The sequence below is a fragment of the Schistocerca americana genome, chromosome 6, assembly GCF_021461395.2.
Source record: "Schistocerca americana isolate TAMUIC-IGC-003095 chromosome 6, iqSchAmer2.1, whole genome shotgun sequence".
In the NCBI taxonomy this organism is placed as follows: domain Eukaryota; kingdom Metazoa; phylum Arthropoda; class Insecta; order Orthoptera; family Acrididae; genus Schistocerca; species Schistocerca americana.
The window spans coordinates 287,851,835-287,862,226 of NC_060124.1; the positions used below are offsets into that span (position 1 = coordinate 287,851,835).

General features: G+C 49.9%; 1 pseudogene; it reads right to left on the bottom strand.

Moving 5' to 3' along the window:
* Window positions 1-9,544: 9,544 nt before the first annotated feature.
* LOC124620778 lies at window positions 9,545-9,699 on the bottom strand (annotated as a pseudogene).
* Between the last annotated feature and the right edge of the window lie 693 nt (window positions 9,700-10,392).

Here is a 10,392-nt window from a genome sequence, read left to right on the forward strand (position 1 = left end):
CTGGTCCCCCAGACGTTCGGGGGTCTGGACCCATCTAACCTAACCGGGGACGTGTCACCACGCCCCGGCTTGGCGGATCATGCCCCGGAATTCCAGGGGCAAGGCGGGTGACCTTCGCCAACTTGGGCCAGGATCCCGCTGCGACAAATGCAGCACCCGGAACGGGCGTACAAGATATTCAGCACGCCGTCGCACCCCTGCCCTTCGGTTGCCCGAAGGCTTAACAGCTGCACCGCGAGAAGGCGGGCAGGGGCACTTGGGAAGGAGAGGCTAAGATGTTCGAGTCGCATCCTTCCGCTGCTGCCTATTCCCAACCATGAGCCCACAAAAATCGGGGCACATAGCATGAGACAGCCGCAGCTAGTAGATAGGGACCTTTTTTTTTTTCATTGAATACAACATAAGGCCTGCTACCTGGAAATTACTAAAGCAGGTCATATATAAGGAATTATTACGTTATTGGCATGTGCGAATTACATAATTATTTTTATTTTTCAGCCTTCTTAGCCTCATGTCTGAGTTGCCCATGCCTAGGGCCGTGGACCCGGCCTGCTACTACATGCCAAACCACTTCCAATACAATTTTTTCAATTAATTATTTTTTGTAATGAATGCCTAACTACCAGGAAAATAGACTGGAGTGTATAGAGGAAATTAGAGGAAGTGTAAAAGACCCATCACCAACCTAACCTACCCCAAGATGTGATACAACTCAGCAATTGCCTTGTCTATCAAATCTATGCCTCATGTACACTTGCCAAGGTGTAGGTAGTTCTTCAAGACCTGCCATCCCATGAAGCACCGATCTTGTGTAGCATCCTGAACAAATACATCCTGTCCTTACAGCCACGACATGGAAAACATCAGAGTAATCTCTGGCAAACATTGTCATGACACCCCAGGATGTGTGCCGACCATATCTTGTTTAGCATGAAATCAATTATCCACAATTAAAACACAATCATAAATGTACTAAGTGTAGTGCAACATCGAAAATGCCTGAGCTACTGGCTAAACTAGGTTAGACCATATCTTATCTAGTGTGAAATCAATTATCCACAATTTAATCACAATCATGTATGTACTAGGTGTAATGTAGCATCGAAAACGTCTGAGCTACTAGCTAAACTAGGTGAGACACTACTCTATATATCATTGTTCATCGCCGTGAATCCCGTCGCAGCACCCCGCCGTCGCGATGCCCGTCGCTGCCATCTACTTCGTCGCCAGACTCAGAGGAAGCATGTTCATGCGCTCGACGATCCGCCAGAAAGGCAGCCCGCGCACGACCACGCGGAGCGTACCGTAAGAAGCGACGGCGATTGTGAATGTTCATTGGTACTGATGGGGTTCGTTCTGTAGTATTTCCTTCATCTGGGGAATTACCACGCCGTGCTCTCGTCGCCGCTGCAGGTCCCAGGGCTGCTGGATCCGCGCGTCGCCGTCGATCCGTTCTTCTTGCTGCCTGCTGTGCTGCTCTTCCCCCTGCCATCGCATATACACGCATCTGCTTAGCAGAAAACTCATCTGACAACACACGCAGTACTTCACACGCGTCTACGTCTCGCACGATTTCAGACACATTCTTACTACGTAAAATGTGAGGTAATTCCGTTGCTACATCATTTCCTTGAAACATGTATACCATGTGTTCCGGATCTCCCTCAGCACCACACATACAACTATTATTATCTGAACTATTGATTTTATATAAGTGGGATATGGACCATGTCCAGTAAGAAAATAGACCATACCCCTACTCACATTTATATGTCGCATCCGGTGTCGTTCCCTGATGTCCGGGAAAATTTCATACACTCGTCTACCCATATTGATGTTGTCCCAGATTTGTTGCCATTCTCTGTCCATCCAGTGCTTGAGCTCTAATTTATTTTCTATTCGCGCACCTGTGATTGCCTCTACTTTGTCAGCTTTGCCCCTCCGCAGCCAGTAAAGGGTTCCTCGACTCCTGATTTGTAGGTCTACAGGGTACAGATCTAGGATCAGCAAGAGTGCCTCCACTGGCGTGGTTTTGAAGGCTCCTGTCATTCTAATAAGAACAGTGCGTAACATTCTTCTCAGATGCCTAACTGGTTGCACCTGCCGCAGCTTATGTGCCCAGGCACTTGCCTCGAATGACAGAATCGACATTAAGATAGCCTCATGATAAATTCTAACATCATTGATGGGTGATTTATAATTGGAGGTAGCAATCATGCAGATATTGTTCATAAGGTTCAGTGCCTTCTCGTATACCAATTTAATGTGTGCACTAAAGTTCAGCCCTCATCTAGGTGCAGCCCAAGATATCTACAAACAGTCTCCCTGCTAATTGGAGTGCCTTGCAATTTTATGGATGGACCCCTACCTGCAGATAATTTACCTTTTAACAATATGTATTTAGTTTTACTAACCGCTATTTGAAGTTTATTGTAAGTACACCACTCACTCACTCACAGTTTTTAAGACTGTAGTTGCTCGATTTTCAATTAAATTTCTAGAATCGCCAGTTATGATTACGAGCAGGTCGTCTGCATATGCTATTATACCAGCTACGTTTTCGTTATTTTCCAATATTTCCAAGAGTGGTTCTGTCAAAACATCCCAGAATATAGGGCCACAAATCGAGCCCTGGGGGCATCCCTTACTAATGTGCCTTATTATTGTGTGTTCTGGTGATCTCCATGTTACCCTTCTATCCTTGCAGTAATCAAGCATCGACATGTATAAGCACTTTGGTGTTCTTAGCTCTCGCAGTCTTGCGAACAGCGAAGGCCAGAACAGATTATCGAAAGCACCCTGTATGTCAATCGTCACACTGACAATATACTTCGCCAGCGAGGTTGAAGTTATATGTAATGCTTGATTAACCGCATCATCTATCGACCGTCCAGCCCGAAAACCGTACTGACATTGGTTGAGCCCGTGGAGCTCCCTATGATCGCTCAGCCGTCCGCACAATAACCGTTCCTGGACCTTCCCCATAGTGTTCGGCAGGCATATTCGACGGTAACTCTTCACTAATTTCACATCTCTGTCTTCCCCTTTTTTTATAATGGTTGCCTCAGCGATCTTCCATACCTTTGGTACTCTTCCCTGCAAGAGGCACTCATTAAAAAGAGCTGTTAGATATGGCACGATTTTACTTTTCAGTTGTTGTAACGTTTCTGCTGTGATCTTGTCTATTCCGGGAGATTTATTTTTCTTCATGGAGTCAATAGCACGACTCACCTCCTCCTGAGCAAATGGTACAACCACTCCTTCATCTGGATACTCTTCTTGCATCTTCTGTCTCAAGAGTGCCTGGTGTTCATTATCTGAAGCTGGATCATCACTTGGGAGTAAACTTTCCATTAAATACTCTGCCCAGTCTCGCCACCCTGATGTGGTAGAACCATCTGCCTTCTGAAGCGTCGACAAGATGAGAGGTGTCTTAAGCTTCTCACTCACGATTTTATATGGTAAGCCCCATACATTAGTTCGAAATTCCTTTTTAACGAAGGTTTCCCAGTGCTTTATTCTCGTATTGATTAATTCCTCCTTATAAACTGCTTTGATTTCCCGATAGATTAGTAACCTTCTCTGCCTCTCTCTGTCACCGAGAGACCCCTGATATACACGCCGTGCCCTACGAGCATTTCTCTTTAATTCTGTTAGTGTGGAACCCCATGGCACTTTCGAGCCTCGAAAGAATGGGCGCTTAGGTATGAAGGTATTCATAAGGTTTTGTATATGTACCTGTATTGTTTCTGCTGTCAAATCAATGTCAAAGCCATTTCCCACTGGCACCTGTAGTTGAAACTCCTCCCTCATGCGCTCCCAGTCTGCTCTTTTATAATCGAAGTAGGTTCCTATATAATTCCCCTCCCTGTTTACATTGTTTACGCTTACAAGGCTAAAGGTAATCGTATTATGATCACTTGTAGTCACTCAGTTCAGTACTTGCCATGCCTGTATCCTATTTAGCACACTACCATTTGCCAATGTAATGTCAATATTAGATTTTGCCCCTGCCCTATTATGATAAGTTGGTGTAAACCTGGGTTTATTCGCAACTATTAAGTTCTGCTCCGCAATAGCATCCTGTAGTTCAAGTCCTCTCTCGTCAGTTTCTCTACTGTTCCATAGTACTGATTTAGCATTTGCATCTATTGTGAAAATGTGGTATCTGTTACCTCCAACCTCGTTGGCTCCTATCATTTTGTCGAGATAGGGTTGTATCTCATGTGCATATTGAAAGTACAGGTTAGTTAAGAGAAAGACACCCTCAGTTGTCGTTAGCTCCACAGTAACAGAGTGTTCATCATTTACCTGAGCAATTGTTGTCACTGAAACTTCTCTTTTCAGTACCACAACAGCCACCATTGGGTTCTCTCCGTACATGATCACTCTTGCACCCACTGGGCAATGTACCAGTTTCCCTTTCGTAGTGTGAGGCTCCTGGATACATATGATATCCAAACCTCGATCTTCCGCAACCTTCCATATTTCTTTCGTTACAGTGGTGCTACGCATAGCATTAATCTGAGCAACAGTTATACCTAAATTCCTCCTACTCATTTAAGGCTGTCTGACATGATTATAAAATCTGAAGCCTGTCTTGTCGTACTCATAAACTGTTCCACCATAACACTCTACAAATTCCTTGTAGAGCTCCTCTTGATCAAATTTTTCGTTACGTCGGGTATATGCCCTCTGAAGTATCTCGCCCAATTCTTTCTTTCCGGTTGGTAGATTATTACATCGCATAAACAGCCTGTCGGCAGTTCCTGGATGTGGAAAGCCGATTGTATTCCCTTTCGGATGCCCTATTCTGACAATGTGCCTAAGGGCTACAACTAAAACACCCACATCTTCTAATCTAGAGAGTCTGTAATTCTCTTCAATATCAACATAAATCGATCGAGGATCCAACTGTTTACAGTCCTTTCCCTCATTTGTTGTAGGCTTCAGTGTGTCTTCACTGTCTGTGAAGTCGGTCTGAGTACCAGTACTGATCATGTCGGGTTTATGACAGGGCTCGATAGTCTTTTTGCTTTTGCTCTTTAACTTTGACCTAATCTTGGAGAGAATTCCACGATTTTCAAGGCCAACGTAACACATTTTACTCCCTGCAACGGTAGAGCTAATGGTGCTGTCCTGAATTGATGAAGAAAGATTTTTTCCCCTGTTCCTGGGGGAAATTACTACTGTCTGTGGTTTTGTTCTTATTGGTATCAACTATATTCTGATCATTATTTTCACTATTTCCTAACGCAAGATCTGACTTGTCCTTAAAGTACATCTTATCGTCACTTGTAGCGGCCATTTCGTCCTCTAACGTGTTAACATCCACACAGTGGGCTAGTTCTAAAGTATGTAGAGGTTGTCTGTTCTCGCGTAGTATGTTCCTCCATGCAATTCCCCTACGCCAATTCCTAGGCCTCGTGGAGGGTGGCTTATGTTTCCTATGTGTCATATTCTTATCAGCTATTTGTGCAATTTCCTGACATTTGAAGTCTCCACCTGGTATGAACTCTTCACTATATGGTGATAGATTACTGTCCATAATGTGTACTTTCGATTAGTCTGTGCAAATATAGCTGATAGGTAGGGCACTGAAGACCTGGTGTATTGCACACCTTGCCTCTCGAAGAACACGGAATACACTTTGCTGGCTTATTTGAGTTTGGACAATTTGTTTTTTGGTGGTTGTCTTCACCACAATGTGAACACACAAAGACTTAGCAGTACAATTTGCACTTCTGTGACCGAAATTCTGGCACTTAAAACATTTGAAGGCAAAATAGTCTTTAACCGACAGTGATCTAAAATCCACATACACTCGTTTTGCTTCCACTAACAGTTACCTCACTCTTGCACTCACTTCAATAACATGGTTTACCTCCACCTTTCCTTTGGGACCAGTCTTAAAACAGGGTCGCATTTCTTCAGAGATCTCTTGTTTGCTTATCTTGTCAGCAAGATTTTGCTGCCAGATTGTCTCTACTAGCTCTTGCTCACCGATTTCACTTGGCACATCATAAAAAATGATAGGAGAACGCTTCTTCCTAGGTGGCTCGCACTTCAAAGTTTCAGTAGATAGGGACAGCGGGAATCTCGTTAATCCATTAATGCGCATCACTAATTAGATGACGAGGCATTTGGCTACACTAAGAGTGTCATCGGTTACTCCCAGGCCGTTTACCCAAGCTTGCTTGCATTTCTGAACGTTGACACGTTCAGAGCACTAGGCAGGAGTCGCATGTCAGAGTAGACAGACCCACACATCGACACGACTCCCACCCGGGGCATGTCCAAGCCGCCACAGGCAACAGCAGGAAGCAACCCCCAAGTCAGCCCCGCAGCACGTCAACCGAGCAAGCCCGGGACATCAAGCACCGCAGGTCCACGACTGACCCAGCCGACCTCATATTGCCACTGAACCCTGGTGGTGGGGTCGCCAAAGGGGATAAGCTCCAATGGCATGGGATTAGGGACGCGGCGTGCCCATCGTCCAAAAAAGAGTGGCCGTCTTAATAACACTACGGGCGACGGAACAGCTCGGCAAACCTACCGATGGGCACCCAAACGACGATGAGCCACAGCACACTCGGTGCCAGGTTCAGTGAGGAAAGCTGGAACCGCAGACCTCGAACGAACTTAAACCCCTCGGATAAGCCGTTATTCTCGGGTGTCCCATCAGGCGCAGCACGTCAGGGCACACAGGCACAAGACGGCGCGGCCGCGGATGTGAAGTCCATTGGGTGGAAATCACATTGCGGCAACACCTGCTAGGGCCATCGCAATGCTTTGTTTTAATTAGACAGTCGGATTCCCCCAGTCCATGCCACTTCTCAGTTGACCGTTAAATGGCGGCCGAAGAGAATCCCCCGGAGGAGCACACTAAGGCGGACTCTGCCTCGCAGCAAGGAAGATGCGTGGGAGGCCAAGGCACGGGACCGAGCTCGGATCCTACACGCAGGTTGAAGCACCGGGGCGCGAACGCCGTGCAGGCGTGCGCATCCTGCACAGCCGGCCAGCACAAGGCCGACCAACGGCGAGAGCAGACCACGCCCGCGCTAAACGCCCGCACTTACCAGCACCCCTACAGCACTCACCTCGCCCAGGCCCGGCACGTTAGTGCTGACCCACTTACCGACCAAGCCCGACATGCCCTGATCCTCAGAGCCAATCCTTATCCCGAAGTTATGGATCCAATTTGCCGACTTCCCTTACCTACATTATTCTATCGACTAGAGGCTCTTCACCTTGGAGACCTGCTGCGGATATGGGTACGAACTGGCACGACACCTCCACGTGGCCCTCTCCAGAATTTTCAAGGACCGAGGGGAAGATCGGGACACCGCCGCAACTGCGGTGCTATTCGCATTCCAAACCCTATCTCCCTGCTAGAGGATTCCAGGGAAATCGAACGCTCATGCAGAAAAGAAAACTCTTCCCCGATCTCCCGACGGCGTCATGCTATGAGAGCCCCCATCAACATCAGATTTCTCCTAGGGCTTAGGATCGACTGACTCGTGTGCAACGGCTGTTCACACGAAACCCTTCTCTGCGTCAGCCCTCCAGGGCCTCGCTGGACTATCTGCTACTACCACCAAGATCTGCACTGACGGCGGCTCCAGGCAGGCTCACAACCAGACCCTTCTCCGCCCACCGCCGCGACCCTCCTACTCGTCAGGGCTTCGCGGCCGGCCGCAAGGACCAGCCATGACTACCAGACTGACGGCCGAGTATAGGCACGACGCTTCAGCGCCATCCATTTTCAGGGCTAGTTGCTTCGGCAGGTGAGTTGTTACACACTCCTTAACAGATTCTGACTTCCATGGCCATCGTCCTGCTGTCTTAAGCAACCAACGCCTTTCATGGTTTCCCATGAGCGTCGATTCGGGCGCCTTAACTCGGCGTTTGGTTCATCCCACAGCGCCAGTTCTGCTTACCAAAAGTGGCCCACTTGGCACTTCGATCCGAGTCGTTTGCTCGCGGCTTCAGCATATCAAGCAAGCTGGAGTATCACCCATTTAAAGTTTGAGAATAGGTTGAGGTCGTTTCGGCCCCAAGGCCTCTAATCATTCGCTTTACCGGATGAGACTCGTACGAGCACCAGCTATCCTGAGGGAAACTTCGGAGGGAACCAGCTACTAGATTGTTCGGTAAGTCTTTCGCCCCTATACCCAGCTCCGACGATCGATTTGCAAGTCAGAATCGCTACGGACCTCAATCGGGGTTTCCCCTGACTTCGCCCTGGCCAGGCATAGTTCACCATCTTTCGGGTCTCAACGTGTACGCTCTAGGTGCGCCTCACCTCGCAATGAGGACGAAACGCTCTGGGAGTGCGGAGGCCGTCGCCCCGTGAAGGGCGGGGAAGCCCCATCCTCCCTCGCCCTGCGCAAGGCGTGACCTTCACTTTCATTACGCCTTTAGGTTTCGTACAACCCAATGACTCGCGCAGATGTTAGGCTCCTTGGTCCGAGTTCCAAGACGGGTCGTGAAATTGTCCAAAGCTCAAGCGCCACGGGTCCGGGGCCGGGGCAATTAGGTCCGTCTTCCGGGAAGAACCGCGCGCGCTTGCCGAGAGCCGGAGCGCCCAAAGGGGCGAATCGACTCCTCCAGATATACCGCCGGGCAACCAGCCAGGACACCGGGGCTTTCCCCAACAGACGCGAACCGAGGCCCGCGGAAGGACAGGCTGCGCACCCGGGCCGTAGGCCGGCACCCAGCGGGTCGCGACGTCCTACTAGGGGAGAAGTGTGGCCCATCGCACACCGGAACGGCCCCACCCCGCGGCGAGTGGAAAGGCAACCGGAGACGACCGCGCCGCGGATTGCTCCGCGCGGGCGGCACGGCCTCATCTGCTGACGGCGGAGGCCAGTGGCCAGATGGGCGTGAATCTCACCTGTGCGACCTTTCGGACTTCTCACGTTTACCTCAGAACGGTTTCACGTACTGTTGAACTCTCTCTTCAAAGTTCTTTTCAACTTTCCCTCACGGTACTTGTTCGCTATCGGTCTCGTGGTCATATTTAGTTTCAATAGGAGTTTACCACCCACTTGGAGCTGCACTCTCAAGCAACCCGACTCGAAGGAGAGGTCCCGCCGACGCTCGCACCGGCCGCTACGGGCCTGGCACCCTCTATGGGCCGTGGCCTCATTCAAGTTGGACTTGGGCTCGGCGCGAGGCGTCGGGGTAGTGGACCCTCCCAAACACCACATGCCACGACATGCGGCAGCCTGCGGGGTTCGGTTCTGGACTCCTCCCTGTTCGCTCGCCGCTACTGGGGAATCCTTGTTAGTTTCTTTTCCTCCGCTTAGTAATATGCTTAAATTCAGCGGGTAGTCTCGCCTGCTCTGAGGTCGTTGTACGAGGTGTCACACGCCACACCGCCAGCCGGCTGTGCACGCTACCGAGAAAGTACCGGTATGCGAACCGCCAGGCGACAGGCGCGCATCGCACGTTTAAGGAGACGCCCCCAGCCCCACAGGCAGCCACGACACTCCCAGGTCTCCGAAGCGGGACAAACGCCGCGCGCTTCAGTATACGTAGCCGACCCTCAGCCAGACGTGGCCTGGGAACGGAATCCATGGACCGCAATGTGCGTTCGATACGTCAATGTTCATGTGTCCTGCAGTTCACATGTCGACGCACAATTTACTGCGTTCTTCATCGACCCACGAGCCAAGTGATCCACCGTTCTGGGTGATCTTTTCTTAGTTTCTACTGTCTTTTTCAAGACAGTTGCATAGGCGGGACTGAGGCGTTTGACGGCCCCTGTTCCAGCGTTCTGTGTCCAACGGCCTCACGGCTGATGGGCGTCGTACAGCTCCACACCGGAGCGGACACACACTCGGGCGAAAGTCATTCAAAACCGGCGGCAGGCGCCAGGTGCCGCAGGACATCCCCTGCGTGTTCGGGGGTAAGAATAGGCCCACGGTATTCCTCCCTGTCGCAAGAGGCGTCTAAAAGGAGTCTCAAACGTTTCGGCCCTCTGTGATGGACCTCTCTTGGGTTTGACCTCCTTTTTTCCAAATTTCCGTTGTTAGTGCGTGCCATTTGGGGAAGGACACCTTACGTGGTGTTTTTCTATTGGTCCATCATGGACCACCATCTTGCATGTTACCTATAGTCGTGTGGGGGGGACTACACCCAACATCTTTTGGGTTGTCTGATTCTCGTCTTGTGCGCACTCTTCTTCTTAGCGCCCACAACAACTGTCGACCCTTCCAACACCTAAAATCCAGCACGGTAGCCAGTCCGTTGTCGTGGGGCCATCATGTACCCTCTTGGTGGTAGCCCCCTGACCACGCAGGGATCGCACTACCGATGCCAGAGCTGTTTCCTCCCCATGCATGCCAAGGAGTATGTGCCCATCTTGTCTGGGGCACGGGGACTCCG